The 17468-nt window shown below is 43.7% G+C and overlaps 1 long non-coding RNA gene and 1 pseudogene across 12 annotated transcripts in view; both read left to right on the top strand.

The window, feature by feature from the left end:
• The window catches only part of LOC127490509 (uncharacterized), a 604070-nt gene that overhangs the window by 186802 nt on the left and 399800 nt on the right, over positions 1–17468 (top strand). The window lies entirely within an intron of this gene.
• On the top strand, positions 6925–7006 carry LOC127484938 (U4 spliceosomal RNA; annotated as a pseudogene).

The following is a 17468-nucleotide window of genomic DNA, read 5'->3' as shown; positions in this document are numbered from 1 at the left end:
GGATTATTTCTGTCTGGTGAGCAATATGTTAAAAACATTTTGACTTTTAGCTGTGAAGTAGAAATTTTCTCGAGGTCTTCCTATCCCTTTTATGCCCTTTTACTTCCAACTGAGGACTGTAAAATTATGTGTGCTTGCTATGTGTTGATGTGGTGATTGAGTAACTTCCAAATATCTCCTGCTTTGAAGGAAGCTTTCAAAGCCTTTTCTGTACTTTTCAGAGATTAGAGTGAAGATCTAATTGTCCCACGTTATAGGTGAAGTAACAGAGACTGAAGTGTCATGGAATTTAGCCAATACCATCAGCAGTCTGGGTAGGGAGGGGAGGGGAGGGGAGGGGAGGGGAATACCTTCTGTTTCAGTGGCCAACCCAGCTTCCTCTGACAACACTCACTCAGTAGCTTAAGTCTCACTTGGCTTACTCTGGGTTTGAACTTGGCTCTGTCAGTTACTAGGTATGTGACTCTGGAATATAACATGATTTTTTTTTATTTATATTTTTTTGACAGGCAGAGTTGGTGTGAAAGAGAGAGAGGGAGAGAGAGACAGAGAGAGACAGAGAGAAAGGTCTTCCTTTCTCCTGGTTCACCCCCCAAGTGGCCGCTGTGGCCGGTGCACTGCGCCGATCTGAAGCCAGGAACCAGGTGCTTCCTCCTGGTCTCCCATACAGGTGCAGGGCTCAAGCACTTGGGCCATCCTCCACTGCCTTCCCGGGCCACAGCAGAGAGCTGGACTGGAAGAGGAGCAACTGGGACAGAATCTGGCACCCCAACTGGGACTAGAACCCGGTGTGCCGGCGCCGCAGGCTGAGGATTAGCCAAGTGAGCCGCGGCGGCCAAGGGATATAACATGTTATACAGTGTCTTTGAGCTTCCCTTTATCTACAAGTGAACTAGGGATAAAAAAAAATCTACTTTGCAGTGTTGCAAAAACTAAATAAACAAAATATAGGCAAAGTACTCAGCACACTGGCTTAGCACAGAGTTCATGCTCAAAAGGGTGATTAAAAAGTCCTAAAAAATTATTTAAGTGGAGTAGACACACATATACACATACACCGAGGGAAAGAGGGAGGGGGGAGAGGGAAGGAGGAGACAGAGATAGAGATAGAGATAGAGATAGAGATAGAGAGAGGGGGAGTTTCATTTGCAACAGCCAGGGCTGGGCAAAACCAAAGGCAAGAGAGCCTGGAATTCCATCTGGGTCTCCCATGTAGGTGGCAAGGACCCAACTACTTGAGCCATCATCCGCTGTCTTCCAGGGTACATATTAGCAAGAAGCTGGAATCAGGAGGCAGAGCTGGGACTTGAACCTAAGCACTCCCATGTGGAATTATGGACGTGCCAATTTTGTGGCTTAGTCACTAGTCCAGTCACCCACCCCAGGTGACTTTTTGTCATAATTGTACTAATGTTTCCTTGGTAACCTGAAAAGAAGGGACTACACTGTGACGATCAGGTGCTTCTGAGAGGCATCTGTGCTTTGGCAGATCGAGGAACGTTGGCTGCACCTCTCCATCACTTTCCCAGGCCAATTCAGAGTTGTGCTGTTTTTCACCGAACCATGCAGAAAGTTCCATCAATTCTACCCAAACAGTTGGAACACACACTTCTTTATTTTTGAGAAGATGGAGACTTAACCTTGGAATTTGGGGTTGAAGTAGTTGTTTGGGCTGAGTAAAGAGAGACTTCGACTGAATTAAACTTAACTTTGATAGTTCTATTTCTCTGGGGTAGTGTGGAAATCAGAACTAAGAGTGTTGTGCAATGAGAAATACAAGTGTGAAGCCTAAGCAGGAAGTTAGTGAAAGACAATGAAACACCAATTTTCATTCCCATCCCTGGAAAAACAAACAAGAAACAAAGTACATCATCCACGGCTTCAAAGCTTTACAATACACCCAAGTGAAATGTTTTGCCTACGGACAAGAGCCCAAATTTCTTGAGTCCATATGATTTAGTCCCAGCTCCTCTCCTATCCCATGATAAGTTCTCTCTCTTCACTCTGCCTGTTTTGCAAGGATTCTGTGCTTCAAGCCAACAAAACCACTATGCTTTCCAGTTGCTGTGGGACTGTAAACCCCGTGACTTCCACCCTAAGAAGCTTCTCCCCTCCTTCTCCATCTAGTGAACCTTTCAAGTGAAGTCTTTGCTCTGTGGCTTTTCCTAAACACCTTCAGTCTGCCCCTGAAACAGTTCAGTGCAAAGTTAGTGATCACATACTTGATGGCCCATTGTGTATGCTCTGAGGATCACACTCACAAGAATCTATTCTTCTTTTTCCTCTGCTTCTTCTCTCTCTCCCCTCTTTTTTCCTTCTTTCTCTTCCTTTTCTTCTCTTCTTCTCTTTTCTCCTCTTCCCCCTCCTCTTTTTATTCTAAAGATGTGCTGCATGATAACCACCAGTCATTTGTGGCAGTTTAACTTAAGATTAATTAAAGTGAAAGATTCCATTCCTCAGCCAGATGTTCAGTAGCTATATATGGCTAGTGGCCATCATGCTGGTCAGAGAAGACAGAGGTATTTACATTATTGCACAAAGTTCTAATGAGTGAATCTGTGTTTGAGCACAAATTCCTTGAGAGTAATGGCTCTGTCAAATTTACATCTCTCTTGGGGCTGGTGCCCGTGGCTCACTTGGTTAATCCTCCACCTGCGGCACTTGCATCCTATATGGGCGCCGGGTTCTAGTTCCGGTTGCTCCTCTTCCAGTCCAGCTCTCTGCTGTGGCCCAGGAAGGCAGTGTAGGATGGCCCAAGTGCTTGGGCCCCTGCATCCACGTGGGAGACCAGGAAGAATCACCTGATTCCTGGCTTTGGATCGGCACAGCGCTGGCCGTAGCGGCCGTTTGGGGAGTGAACCAACGGAAGGAAAACCTTTCTCTCTGTCTCTCTCTCTCTCACTGTCTATAATTCTACCTGTCAAATAAAAAAATTAAAAAAAAATTACCTCTCTTTCCACAGAAACTAACAAACTGGCTGGAGGTCAGTGAAAGCTTGAGACAATGAATGAATCCTGGGTAAGACTGTGGGCTTTCTCAGGCTTGGATTTTTGATACTCAAGCTTTTTAGGAAAAATATCAACTTCCAATTCCAAAAAATGTACCATTATTTGAGTGGCCTTTTCTTTTAAAAATTATTTATTTATTTGAAAGGCAGAACTAGAGAGTGAGAGAGCATGACAGTGAGAGAGAGAGAGAGAGAATCATCTTTCTCCTGGTTCACTCCCCAGATGGCCACAATAGGGGGATTGGGCCAGGCTGAAGTCAGGAGCCTGGAACTCCATCCGTTTTCTCCCATGTGGATGTCAGGGGCCCAAGAACTTGAATCACCATTCAACATCTTTCCCAGGAGCTTTAGCAGGGTGCTGGACCATAAGTGGAGCAACCAGGACTGGAACCCATGATCCAGTGTGGGATACAGGTCTTGCAAGTGGCAGCTACCCGATGCACTACAACCCTGGCCCCTTGAGTGGACTCTTATTGTTGTCCTACTTTAATAAGCTTCCTACATTCATTTTCCAAAGGTGATAGAATGCTGTACAAAATAAGAGTGAAAGGAATAAGATTTTTTTTTTTGCCTTGGATATATGTCATTTATAATCCCACATCTGTTCCGGAAGGTTCAATGGAGGGGAGATTTAGAAACTCTGAAACCTTGTTTTGACAGTTGGCCACTGAGGTGATTCAATTTATCTTTGCCAAAATTCTCATCATTTTTGAGGCAAGTGAAATATATGCCTTCATTCTCTGAAAGAGGCCAAACGTAAAATGGATTCACTGTAAGCTTCTGAGACAAGAACTTTATATTCCTCTGTGAGATGAGGATCAAGACAGTGTGTGCAGTCATTCAGCACCAGCTTCCATGTTAATCCCACATTAGGCCACTGAAAGGTAACACTTCTCTTTCCAAGAAGGTGCCAGAGTTATGAGACTTAGATCACAGAACTCGTTGGGGTCCTAAGGCTAATTAGTCATAAAATTCAGTTGGAACTCTGGACATTAACTTCAAGTCCAGGGCTCTTTGCCTGTAGAGGAGTTTTCAAAACTCACCTGAATCACTTCTGTTAAAAGTGGCCAGATGTATTGAATCAGAATCTCCAGTGCAGGTGGGTATTAGGCACAACAGTTAAGATGCTGCTTAGAATGCCCACAGCCCACCTTGGAGTGCCTGGTTTTAATCCTGGCTCCTCTCATTTTTTTTTAAAAAAAGATTTATTTATTCATTTGAAAGTCAGAGTTACGCAGAGAGGAGGGGGGTCTTCCATCTGGTGGATGGTTCACTCCCCAATTGGCTGCAACGTCCGGAGCTGTACTGATCTGAAGCCAGGAACCAGGAGCTTCTTCCGGGTCTCCCACGTAGGTTCAGGGGCCCAAGGACTTGGGCCATCTTCTGCTGCTTTCCCAGGCCATAGCAGAGAGTTGGATTGGAAGTGAAGCAGCCGGGTCTTGAACCAGCGCCCATATGGGATGGTGATGCTTCAGGCCAGGGAGTTAACGTGCTGCCCACAGTGCCAGCCCCCTGGCTCCACTCTTGATTCTAACTTCCTGCTAATACATATAATGCAAACCTGGGTGGCAGTAGTTGATGGTTCAGGCAGTTGGGTTCCTGCCAGCAACTTGAGAAACTTGGATTGAGTTCTGGCTCTCTGCTTTGGCCTGACCAAACCTTGCCTGTTGCAGACATTTGGAGAGTGAACCAGTGGATAAAGATTTCTTGTCTCTGTCTCTTTACCTTTCAAATAATAAATAAATACTAAAAAGAATCTTTATGATCCTAGAACTCTGTATTTTTACCAAGTGCCTAAGTTGCTTCTATATATATTACATATAATGTGTCCACTCTCTTTGAAGTCAGAATTCTCATTTTTATTATATGGATCTTAGCATAAAAGACCTTAATGTTTGATCATCTGGTTGGAATTTAGCATTGGATTTGTTTATCTTCCTCAGGTACAGAAGCACAGACTGCAAGAGTTGGGAGGGATGTGAGGTCATTTATTCTCATTCATCTGACATAAGAGTTATTACTATAGATTGTCTGGCAGAGGGTTGAGTAACTGTTGCTTGATTAATTTAATCATTCTATAGGGAAACAGCTTCCATTTCTGCGCTGTTCCTCTTATTAGAAAGCACTTCCTTTTCCTGAACTAAAATCTGCCCCCTTGTTGGTCTTGTGCTGTCTTTTTGGATAACAGAAAAATGACTTAGGACTCTAAAGAGAGAACTTTCAAGGATGGAGGGACCTTCAGAATCACATGGTCAAGTCTAATAGCTCAGATGAAGAAACTGATATTTTTCAACGTTCATTTAGCAACTATTTATATGTGCCTTTTGCCAAGTCCAGTGCCCTTTGCTTGGAACAAAGATGGACAAAGGAAACATTGGAGATCACAACCTATGAGACAGACAGACAGACAGACACTGACAAAATAATCACAGAAGCATGTCCTATATCAGCAGATTGACAAGGGCTATGCAGAAAAAGAGGAAGGGGCTACAAGTTTGGCTATAGGAGGCCGATGTGATGTGAGTGTTAGGGAACGTGTTCCCAGGGAAGCAACCTCTGAGATGGTTGAAAGGATGACGAAGAGGTGAAGAGTTGAGGGAAGGAGGGAGGAACCCCAGAGATGGAGAAACAGCATATGTAGAGGCTACGAGGAACGAGGGAGTCTGGGAAACTGAAAGACTGCCGTGCAGGGAGCAATGGGAAGGGGGTGGAATGAAGCTGGAGCTGGAGCAGATGTCTTGTGTGTCTTGCTAAGAATTCCGTCTTTCCTCTGAGAACAAAGGGAAGCCATGTTGAATCTGTGTTTTAAAGGCTCCATATGGATGTAGTGCAAGTCTTGGGTTGAAAGCCAGAGGTGGTGTGAAGACACCAGTGGTGAGTCAGGAATTTACTGCACAAGTTTAGGTGATAGATGAAGGTGGCTTTGCTGCCATTGTGGAAAATAATTTGGAAGTTCCTGAAAAACTAAAACTAAAGCTAGCATATGATCTAGCAATTCCATTTCTGGGTATACATCCAAGGGAAATGGAAGTCCATCTTTCAAAGAGGCATCTGCACTCCCATATCTATTGCAGCACTATTCATAGTAGTCATGAAGTTGAAACATTTGTCTGTCACCAATGAATGACTCAAGAAAATGTGGCATAGAAACACAGTAGAATATTACTCAGCCAGAAAATGGATGAAATCTTGTCATTTGAAACATTATGGATAGAATTGGAGTTCATTAATTTACATGAAATAAGTCAAACACAGAAAGACAAATATTATGTAACACTGCTCATATGTAGAATTTTAAAAAACATGTGGGGGCCAGCACCGTGGCTCACTTGGTTAATCCTCTGCCTGTGGTGCCGGCATCCCATATGGGTGCTGGGTTCTAGTTCTGGTTGCTCCTCTTCCAGTCCAGCTCTCTGCTGTGGCCCAGGAGGGCAGTGGAGGATGGCCCAAGTGCTTGGGCCCCTGCACCTGCATGGGAGACCAGAAGGAAGCACGGCTCCTGGCTTCGGATCGGTGTAGCTCCAGCCATAGCAGCCATTTGGGGGGTGAACCAATGGAAGGAAGGCCTTTCTCTGTCTCTCTCTCTCACTGTCTAACTCTGTCAAATAAACAAATAAAAAATTTATTAAAAAATTAAAAAAATGTGAACTTGTAGAAGTTAAGAATATGAAGTGGTTACCAGAAGCTGGTGAGGGAAGTAGAGAGGGACAGATTGGGAAAGGTTGATTGATGGTTATTAAGTTATAGTAAGATAGTTGCAAGAAGTCTCAGGATACTACTGCACAATAGGGTGACTCTAGATAATGTTCTTGTTCTGTATATTCCTCTATTGAAAACACCTTAAAGATAACATTGTGGATGTTTTTGCTATAATAGAAATATTTAATGCTTTAAAAGATATATATATATTATATATTAGCTTTGCGCAGTGGCAGTATTGTAGCCAATGAGGTTTATCCGAGGCGTGATTACTGCTAATTGAAAAGATATATATATATATAAAAAATAAAAAAAAGAAAAGATACATATATATTTCCTGTAATTTGATATTATATAATATATTGTGAAAGTAAACATCACAAAGCACCCCATAAATATGCACCGGTTTTCTATGTCAATTGTTTTAAAACTGAGAAATTAGAAAGTAAACATTAAAAAATGAGGGGCTTAAATCCCTCCCTCACCCCAACGAAGAGCTACTATATCTTCAAATCTTCAGGTCTACTATCTTCATTCATATATATATATATATGCCATGCTTTCCAGAATTATCCACCACCCCAAATGCTAACATAACATAGTCTGGTATCACACACTCTTTTAGGCTCCATTTGTACAAGATTGAGAGCCCACAGATCTAATGCTGAATTGTGAACCAGTCTGATGTCATATAACCCTTGATTCTGCCTCCAATGAGCAGGAAAGATGACCTAATTAGAAGTTTAGTTCAGCCTCAAAGAATGAGTAGATATTTTCCAGGCAGAAACGTGTCAGGTGATAACAGTGGTGGCAGAGAAGGTGGAAGAAAGCATTTTATTATGAAACAGCACCAGGCAGAGAACTACAGAGACACAAGCAAGTCCAGTATGGCTGAACTCATGACTTTTTTATATTTATGTGGCAGAATGCATCCCTGGAAAGGGAGACGGAGCTCAGCCTGTGAAATGTAGGCCAAGCTAAAGCCTTGACCCTTATTCTACAGGTAAACAGGAGAAATTGAAGCTTTTTTAAGCTGAGTGACATAATCAGATTTGTATGTAGAGGGGGTTTTGTGAGAGATCAACTTTGTGTGTGTGTGTGTGTGTGTGTGTGTGTGTGTTTTCCTTCTAGCAAGTCATTGCAAGAAGTCCCTCTGGAAAGGCTGATGCTAGAACTATTTTTATTTTTATTTTTTGAATAGGCAGAGTGGACAGTGAGAGAGAGACAGAAGGACTATTATTTTTAAACTTATTTGTTATTTATTTAAAAGGTGGAGAGAAGAGAGAGAGAGAGAGAGAGAGAGAGAGCGAGCGAGAAATGAAACAGGGAGGGAGGGAGTGAGAGAGAGAGATAGATATCCACTGTTTTTTTTTTTCCCCTCAAATTTCCTGCAACAACCAGGGATGGCCAGGCTAAACTTGGGAGCCAGGAATTCCATCTGGGCCACTCACATGGGTGACAGGGGTCCACATACTTGGGTCATCTGCTGCTGCCTTCACAGGCTCATTACCGGGGCGGGGGAGATCAGAAACAGAGCACCTGGAACTCAAACTGGCACTGAGATTTGGGATGCTGGTGTTGCAAGTGGTGACTTAATATGGTATTCCATAATGCTGGTCCCCAAATGCTAGAATTATTAAGAGAATATTGCTTAGTAGTAGTCTCATCACAAGGATATTTAGAAAAGGAAATATAATCTCATCTTCTGTTTTGATTATTTCAGTGAAAGGGCTGCCCAATCTGTTGGGGTTGATCTTGGGTCAGAAAGAGGATAGTCATTGGGATGGGTCTTGGGACTAGTACTCTTCTGTGCACATGGAGCTCAAGCAATTAATGGGGGAACATAGAGGTGTGACTCACTTGTGCCCAAATTTATGGATATGTGTATCCAGGCTTTAAGTACTGTGCCAAAGTCAAGATCACTTGATTGCATTTCCCAGGGTTCTTAAAAGAATTAAGGAGAGAATGTAATCTTCAAATTGCTCAGAGCATTTGCTAAAAGAGATGTTTATCTTCACTTGACTTTCCCTCTTGAAACAAAATCTATTTGGAGATTTTAAAAAGAAGAGTCTGGGGCCAGCACTGTGGTGCAATGGATTAATGCCCTGGCCTGAAGTGCCAGCATCCTATGTGGGTGCTGGTTCGAGACCCGGTTGCTCCAATTCTGATCCAGCTCTCTGCTATGGCCTAGGAAAGTAGTGGAAGATGGCCCATGTCCTTGGGCCCCTGCACCCATGTGGGAGACCCAGAATAGGCTCCTGGCTCCAGATCGCGCAGCTCTGGCTGTTGCAGCCAATTGAGGAGTGAACCAGTGGATGGAGAACCCCCGCCCCCTCTCTCTCTGTCTCTCCTTTCTCTATGTAACTCTGACTTTGAAATAAATGAACAAATATTTAAAAAAAGAAGTCTTGTTAGGAGCCAGGGACTGCATCCTGGACTCCCACATGGTAGTCAGGGGCCCAAGTACTTGGGTCATCTTCCGTTATCTTCCCAGGAACATTAGCAGGAATTCTGGATTGGAAGTGGAGCTGCCAGGACTCAAACCAGAACCCTAATATGGGATGCTGGCATCATAAATGGTGGCTTAACCTGCTGTGCCACAATGCCAACCCCTGAATGCTTCTTATTTAATTTTATTTTTTTCTGAGCACCAGAATCTTGATGAGTGTAGCCAGGTGTGTCCTTTCAAGGATCTGAAGATAATATGGTGCTTTGTGAAGGTGACAAAAATTTGTTTACAGTGACTTAAATCTCATTCCTAAATAAGGATACTGTATAAATATACAGTATAACCATTATATCTCAAGATTCCAGAGGTTCCAACATGCATTTGGTTCTTTTGCTCTGAAGTTGATTTGGAGATCACTCTGTCTTTGTCGCTCCCCCATTCACGGAGGAACGACACCGGACCGGATGCTGTTTTCTTTCCCCAGCCCTTCCTGGGTTTGCTGCCGCTCCCTGCCTCCGCGGAGGAGCGGCACCCCCGCTGCTCCCCCACTTTCACGGAGGAGTGGCACCAACGAGCTCTCCGACCGACTCTCTCAGGGGGGCCCCGCATGTTGTCTCTCTCCTCCTTTTATAGTCCTCTCCCACCAATCCGTGCTCCGCTGCCCGCGTGCTGAGCATGCCGCTTTCTCCCAATTAGAGGTTGGATCAGGAATCAGCTAATTGACGAAGCAGCTGTGTAAGATTTGTTTACTCCCTCTCAGCGCCACATGGCGGGAGATCAGACACATAGAGTTAGTTTCAGTCCACAGTCTCAGTACTTATTTGTCTCCTGGGCGCTCTGCCATGTTGCAGGAGACGGACCCTGCTCCCCACAGATCCCCCTTCTTTTTATTCTTTGTGGCGTTGATACGTGCTTGTCTTCGGTGCCCCACAGCGCACACTCTGCTCTGCTAGAGTTGCCCCCAGGTGCTTATCACCCTAGGCAGTCCGAATCCGAGTCCTCTCATCACCATGTTGTGGGGAGGCTTTCTTATTTCTCTCTATTTTATTTCTCTCTATTCAGCTTTCCTCTCCCCCCGCAGCTTTTTCCCCCGCAGCTTGCGGCTTTTTGTCCCTGACTCTCTCTCCCCCCGCGGCTCTGCCGAATCACGGCCTAGCTTTCGTCTCCGCTACAGTTTAGCTCTCATCTCCGCTACGGCCTGGCTTCCCCGTGGCTTTTCGTCTTTCTCTCTCCCGCGGCTTTTCCGAATCACGGCCTAGTTTTCATCTCCGCTACAGTTTAACTTTCGTCTCCGCCACAGCCTAGCTTTCCCGCGGCTTTTATTTTTCTCCCTTCTCCTTCCGGGCTTTCTCCCAGCAGTCCGTATCTGAGTCACGGCACCATTTGTTGCTCCCCCACTCGCAGAGGAATGACACCGGACCGGATGCTGTTTTCTTTCCTCGGTCCTTCCCGGATTTGCTGCCGCTCCCCCACCTTCACGGAGGAGTGGCACCAACGAGCTCTCCGACCGACTCTCTCAGGGGGGGCCCGCATGTTGTCTCTCTTCCCCTTTTATAGTCCTCTCCCACCAATCCGTGCTCTGCTGCCCACGTGCTGAGCACACTGCTTTCTTCCAAACAGGGGTTGGATCAGGAATCAGCTAATTGACGAAGCAGCTGTGTAAGATTTGCTTACTCCCTCTCAGCACCATATAGTGGGAGATCAGACGCATAGAGTTAGTTTCAGTCCGCAGTCTCAGTACTTATTTGTCTCCCGGGTGCCCCGCCATGTTGCGGGAGATGGACCCTGCTCCCCACAGTCTTCATCTGGATTTGTTTTGTTTTGTGTGTCTCATGTTGCTCAGTTTAACCTGTTCTGGCCTGGATCATTTGGATTCTTAGTCATTTAGATAAAATGTTAGCCTTGAATGTCCTCAGGATAAATTCTGTGCCTTCTTGTTTGCAGTTATTTTTTTTCCCCTTTTGGTGGCTAGATGCTCTATGTATTCTGATCACAGGGAAGTTTTTAAATTCCCTTAGTTAGAAATTGCTCTTGCCGGAGCTGGACCTGAATATGGATTTCATTTGTGTCACACTTTCCATAATATTTCCAATTCTTTCATAATACTTTAAGCTTCCCTTAGACACCATGATCTTGGGATCATTGCTTTTGTATCACTTCATCCTAATCTGAGGTAGGATACAGTTTTGTGTGTGTTTGGTATTGAAGAGGAGGCCTCATTGTGTTTAGTAAATCATTTTTATGAGTTGGGCATCACAATCCATGCCACCGAACTCTCAAGTGCAGTATGGCTATATTGTTCTGGTTTACCTGCCTCACTGGGAGGCAGTGAAATATGACATTCAAGCATGTGAAGAAAGCCTATGTTAGCAGTCATTATTTTTTTTAAGAGTCGAGACTTGAAGATTCCAGATTTAAGAAAATATGAGAGTTAGTCCCAAAGTTGCCTTCTAGTCCAGGAGTACTTGCATGTGACATACAAAGCTTTAATGGTGCTACTTTTATGGATAGTTTAGCATTTCTATTTAAACATCAATGATGATATTGATGCTTTTTTAGAATAAAGAATATTTCATGGTAAATGGCATTGCTTAAAAATTGTGGGAACAGGAATATTTTTTAGTTCATCCAGTAAAGTCATGAGATTTTTTTTTACACAAGTTTTGAGAAATGTCTTGGTTTGACAGATGGTCAAACATTCATTAGTGTTGAGAGCAATATTCTGGAATCTTCTTTGTTCATTTCCAGCCTACTTTCTCTATGATCCAGTGGTCTTTAGCCTTAAATTTTTATTTCTTTTGATCCTACTCTTACATATTTGGATTTGATGTTTACCTATGACCCAGGATTATCAGGTTAGCTTTATGGATTTGGGCATATATTTTCCCTGGGGTTCTTCCCTGTCTGCATCTCTTGCAAAATTTACTTTCCTCAGCCAGTTCTGGCCCTTTGTGCTGTCTAGAGCCTAATATCTGGGTATCTAATCCTAAGTGTGTGACAAACAGGCAGATGGACATTTGAAATGAGATGAAATGCAAATATCTAAAAGTATTAGTTTACAATAACCCTCAGTTAACTTAAAGATCGATTAACCAGACTCTCCATTACCCAAACATTTCCATTAACTTAAAAAAATTTCTAAATTCATAAAAAAAAAAAAAAAACAGATGGATGAGGTCTGGGACTTCAAAAGAAGCAAAGTTTAATACAAGATTTTAATGGGACCCACCTGACAAAACAAAGACAGGGCTTCAGCTTATACTGTTGGAAAGAAAGAGACAAAGAAATGGAGGCACTCAGGATAATGTCTATTGTGTAGCAAGAGCTTAAATTAACCTTGAATGCAATTTATAAAGCACCAAAGCATGCAAAAGACCTAGAAGACCTGCTTGGAATTAACTTCTGATGTTACTAACTTCAAAGGCACTAAGGATGTAGATCCCAACAAGACAAATCTTCTTACAATAACACAGGAGGCATATTTCATGGCCAAGGACCCAGCTAAAGAGTTCATTGCTATAGACCATATGAGAAAAATGTGGCATTTCTTTACGTTAGAGAAGTTGATTTTTCTGAATTACTTGTCTAGTCCTCAGCAGGACATCCAAACCTATATGTTGGACCTAAGGGTCAGCGGCTATAGAAAGAAGGTGATGTCATTACTAAAAGACAACAGCCAAGCTACCTAGATTTTTATTGTCTTTTCTCACAGTTAGTAAACCCTAGGGCTTAACCAGTTGTTGCACAATCAACTATAAGATGTAATGGAACCTCAGTGGGAAGACTGTTCAGTCTGTGTTGAGCTACGTTTAGAATCGTAATCGGACTGTAGGCTGATTTGAAACACAGTGCCTAAAACTATTTGAAACTTGCCTCTATCTGGGTTAGTAGACTTGACAGCCACAGATATTTAATTTGGAGGCACAGCATGGCAGCATGTATTTTAGCAAGTAGTGATTTTACTTAGGAAGAAACACAGCTGTAGTTACAGATGGTCTGTTGGCTCCAGGACAGGGTACTGGCCAAGTGGTTGGTAAGGAAGTAGGGACTAGCTTCCTGGAAGATGATGCAGGTCAAAACTAGGCAAAGTGTCAAGGCCTCAGACCACTTGCTTGTTTTAAGAGCAAGATTCCTTGGGGTCGGTGCTGTGGCTCACTAGGTTAATCCTCCACCTGTGGTGCTGGCATCCCACATCGGCACTGGGTTCTACTCCTGGTTGCTCCTCTTCCAGTCCAACTCTCTGCTGTGACCCGGGAGGGCAGTGGAGGATGGCCCAAGTGCTTGGGCCCCTGCACCCACGTGGGAGACCAGGAGGAAGCACCTGGCTCCTGGCTTCGGATTGGTGCAGCACCAGCCATGGCGGCCATTTGGGGAGTAAACCAACAGAAGGAAGACCTTTCTCCCTCCCTCCCTCCTTCCCTCCCTCCCTCTCACTCACTGTGTGTAACTCTACCTGTCAAATAATAAAAAAAAAGAGCAAGATTCCTCTCTATAAGAGTGAGTAAAGGCCCCAAATTGGGAACCAGGGAGGAAGCTCAATCATATAGGTTTAATAATTGTGTAATAATTGTGATAGAGATCACCTTGTAGGTACAATGTATAATTGGCCTGCACAGCAAGCCTAATGCCTGAACTTCCTGAGTATGCTAATAGACTGGCTACCCTGTTCAACACTGGCTCAGGGACCGGGAACTGGAAGACTTTTCAGTGGTTGCTGCAGATTAAGTTTTGGAGGAGAGGATGACCCAATCCTAGATTTGTCACAAATATACCTATGCAAGCTGTACTGCTTTGCACTCATCTGGAGTTAATATGGGGAGACTTCAGAGACACTAGCCACATAATAGGTAGTCTAAATCTTCACAATGTTCATTTTCGTCTGTAACTTAGAAAGGGTATGGGCAAAGATGTTGACTGGATATTCTCCATTCATCTCTATGTATAGGTTTTTGTTTTTTTTTTTTTTTTTTTTTTTTTGGACAGGAAGGGTGGACAGTGAGAGAGAGAGACAGAGAGAAAGGTCTTCCTTTGCCATTGGTTCACCCTCCAATGGCCGCTGTGGCTGGCGCGCTGCGGCCGGCACATCGCGCCTATCCGAAGGCAGGAGCCAGGTGTTTATCCTGGTCTCCCATGGGGTGCAGGGCCCAAGTACTTGGGCCATCCTCCACTGCACTCCCTGGCCACAGCAGAGAGCTGGCCTGGAAGAGGGGCAACCAGGACAGAATCTGGCGCCCTGACCGGGACTAGAACCCAGTGTGCCGGCGCCACAAGGCAGAGGATTAGCCAAGTGAGCTGCGGTGCCGGCCTTGTATGTATAGTTTTTGCATGGTCTCCATCTCCTCTGTACACAGAGAGATTGAACACAATGGCCCACATCAACCCAGCCCCATGCCCTCTGTCTTCTGGTGGGTATGGCCAATGGGAAGCCATGGCAGTCAGAGAGCCATGGGAAAAGACTTTAGGATGTGTCTTTCTCTGGCTCCCTCTCTGCTGGGCCATGGTTTGGGAGTGGTTACCTTTTTCATCCAAAGCATGTCTCTGTCAGGTAACCTCTTCTTCTGGCTTCTGACAACCACCCTTCCCTGGGCTGCATCATGTCTGGCTGCTGGTGACTTCCTCACTGTTTCTGGCTCTAACCCCTTTTTCCTCAACATCCCTGCTAGTTTTCTTTATAGCCCCAAACCTTTGAAATATGTTTTTCTTTTTTAAAAAAGATATATTTATTTATTTAAAAGGCAGAGTTAGAGAGAGAGAGAGAGAGAGAGAGAGAGAGAGAGAGATCTTCTAGCTGTTGGTTCACTCCCCAAATGGCCACAATGGCCAGAGCTGAGCAGATCCAAAACTAGGAGCCAGGAACTTCTTCAGGTCTCCCACTTGGGTGCAGGGGCCCAAGAACTTCGGCCAAGTTCTACTGCTTTCCCAGGCACATTAGCAGGGAGATGGATCAAAAGTGGAGCAGCTGGGACTCAAGCAAGTATCTATATAGGATGCCAACACTATAGGTGGTGGCCTTACTTGCTATGCCATAGCACTGGCCCCTGAAATATGTCAAAAAACTCCTTCATGTGCATATCTGTCTGTGTCTAACCAATTTATGGGCCCAGCCAGATTTAAGTCTAAGATTTTTTTCATATAATAACAAAAATGGAAACAATTAAATATCTACTGATGGAGGATTGGTTGATTATGGTATATTAACATCATAAGATTTCAATCACTCAATAAAAATAATATTATTAAAGCATTTAATGTCATGGAATAATGTTCAATATATAATGCTAACTAGAAAAAGTACAAAGTGGTATATATAGAATGGTATGATACCCCAAAAATAATCTACAGTAAGTAGAAATAAGGAGAAATACAATGTAGCCAATTATTATTTTTTGACAGGCAGAGTTAGAGAGAGAGAGACAGAGAGAAAGGTCTTCCTTTTCCATTGGTTCACCCCCCCCAGATGGCCACTATGGCCAGTGCGCTGCGCCCATCCGAAGCCAGGAGCCAGGTGCTTCCTCCTGGTCTCCCATGCTGGTGCAGGGCCCAAGCACTTGGGCCATCCTCCACTGCCTTCCCGGGCCACAGCAGAGAGCTGGACTGGAAGAGGAGCAACCGGGACAGAATCTGGCTCCCCAACCAGGACTAGAACCTGGGGTGCCGGCGCTGCAGGCGGAGGATTAGCCAAGTGAGCCATGGTGCTGGCGGATATAGCCAATTATTAAACAATGAATATATCTGGAATAGTTGAAGTTAATTTTTTTCTCATTAATCTGTTTATACTTCCCAGACATACTACAATGGGCATACATTAATTTGTAATCAGAAAAAAAACTGTAAAGAACAAAATAGAACTAACAATGACCTGAAATGATGTATCACCTGTAAGGATGTTGTTATATTTCAAGGGTTGTCATAGTGTACTCAGTATACTTTCAAATGGGTCATAATAATCAATCAAGATCATTGGTCCTTCTTGTAAAGTTATTGGAAGGATACTCTTTCTCTCACCAAATCTCATGGAATAAGCTCTCTCTCTCTATAATATTTGCCTGCTCAGCCCTTTGAGAATAAGACAAGTCTGAGTGTGTTGGATGCCTAATCTTTTCCAGAGAGAATGCTTGTCCCAACTCAAAACCTTTCTATTGTAGTAAAGAGGAGTGTACACTTACCACATCTGATGACAAATGGCATTAACCACAATAAAGAAGCACGAATCAAGTGACACATTTCACATACGAAAGCAAAGAGAAGTAAGAATCATCTCTAATTCTTGAATGTTTTCTTTTTATTTCTGCTATTTGGAACGTTGGTAATCAATTGTCTTTGGGATATACACCACTTGGAAACGTCCCATAGGTTTTAAGCTCGGCAGGTCTTCTATACAATTATCTGTTTTTCCCCTCTATCCACGTTCCTTTCTCCTGAATTCTTTATCTTAGTGAACATTACTGTTATCAGTCAGTCACAACACTTTCAGGATGATATGCAGAATTATAGTGCCAGATCTGATTATCTTGAATTCCACAGTCAGCTCAGGAATGATCCACTGAAGTGCTGGACTAGTCTCTCTAAGACCTAAAAATCCTATCTGATCTCTTCATGGGTAGCTCAGCATCCTCAGGATGTTATGAAAGCACCTGTGATGGAAGGATGGCACCCCGAAGCTTGTGGATTAAGGATATCGTGTGGTTCTTTGTCAGGCCATTGCATTCCACATGAATCACACATTTATTAAGTTGTATTGCTATCAGTACCATCAGTTTTTTTCTTAACAGGTACCGACTTTGATTCAAAAAGGAAGAATCCTCAGTGGTTGAATGGTGGGATTGAAAAAAGCGTTTTTCCACACGATTTTTAGACTTACATAATCTCTGTTTGTATGATGTGCAATCTGAGGTTCATATTGGGTGATACCTCTTTCTCATTGGATCTTTCTTCTCACTAGGGTCATTATTTGCCTTCTAGGAGATTGCTGTGCTGCCTTGAAGCTCTCTGCTAGGACTTCTTGGGGGCCCTTTAAGCCTTTTCTGGGTCCTGCATTGGAATTTGCACTTTGCTAGTTTCCAAGTCAGGCTCATCTATAACATTTTAATGAGTGGGGCAATTACTCATGTGCATGAGAAAATCTCTTGTAATGCTCCCTTGAGTCCGGTCCAAGTTTGAGGTAAGAGATAATTGTGCCTCTGGTTGGGAACTCCATACTCTGTTTATGGTATTTGGGCTTTGTTTGTCTTTCAGTAACTTCACCATTTCCCTCCCTCCCCTCCGACTTTATGGAAATGATCTTCCTGTTGCCTGAAGTGTGTCATTCCATGT

Source organism: Oryctolagus cuniculus, chromosome 1 (assembly GCF_964237555.1).
Source record: "Oryctolagus cuniculus chromosome 1, mOryCun1.1, whole genome shotgun sequence".
NCBI classification, from domain to species: Eukaryota; Metazoa; Chordata; class Mammalia; order Lagomorpha; family Leporidae; genus Oryctolagus; species Oryctolagus cuniculus.
Note: the sequence above shows the minus strand (reverse complement) of the source record. Positions and strands in the feature narration are given on the sequence as shown.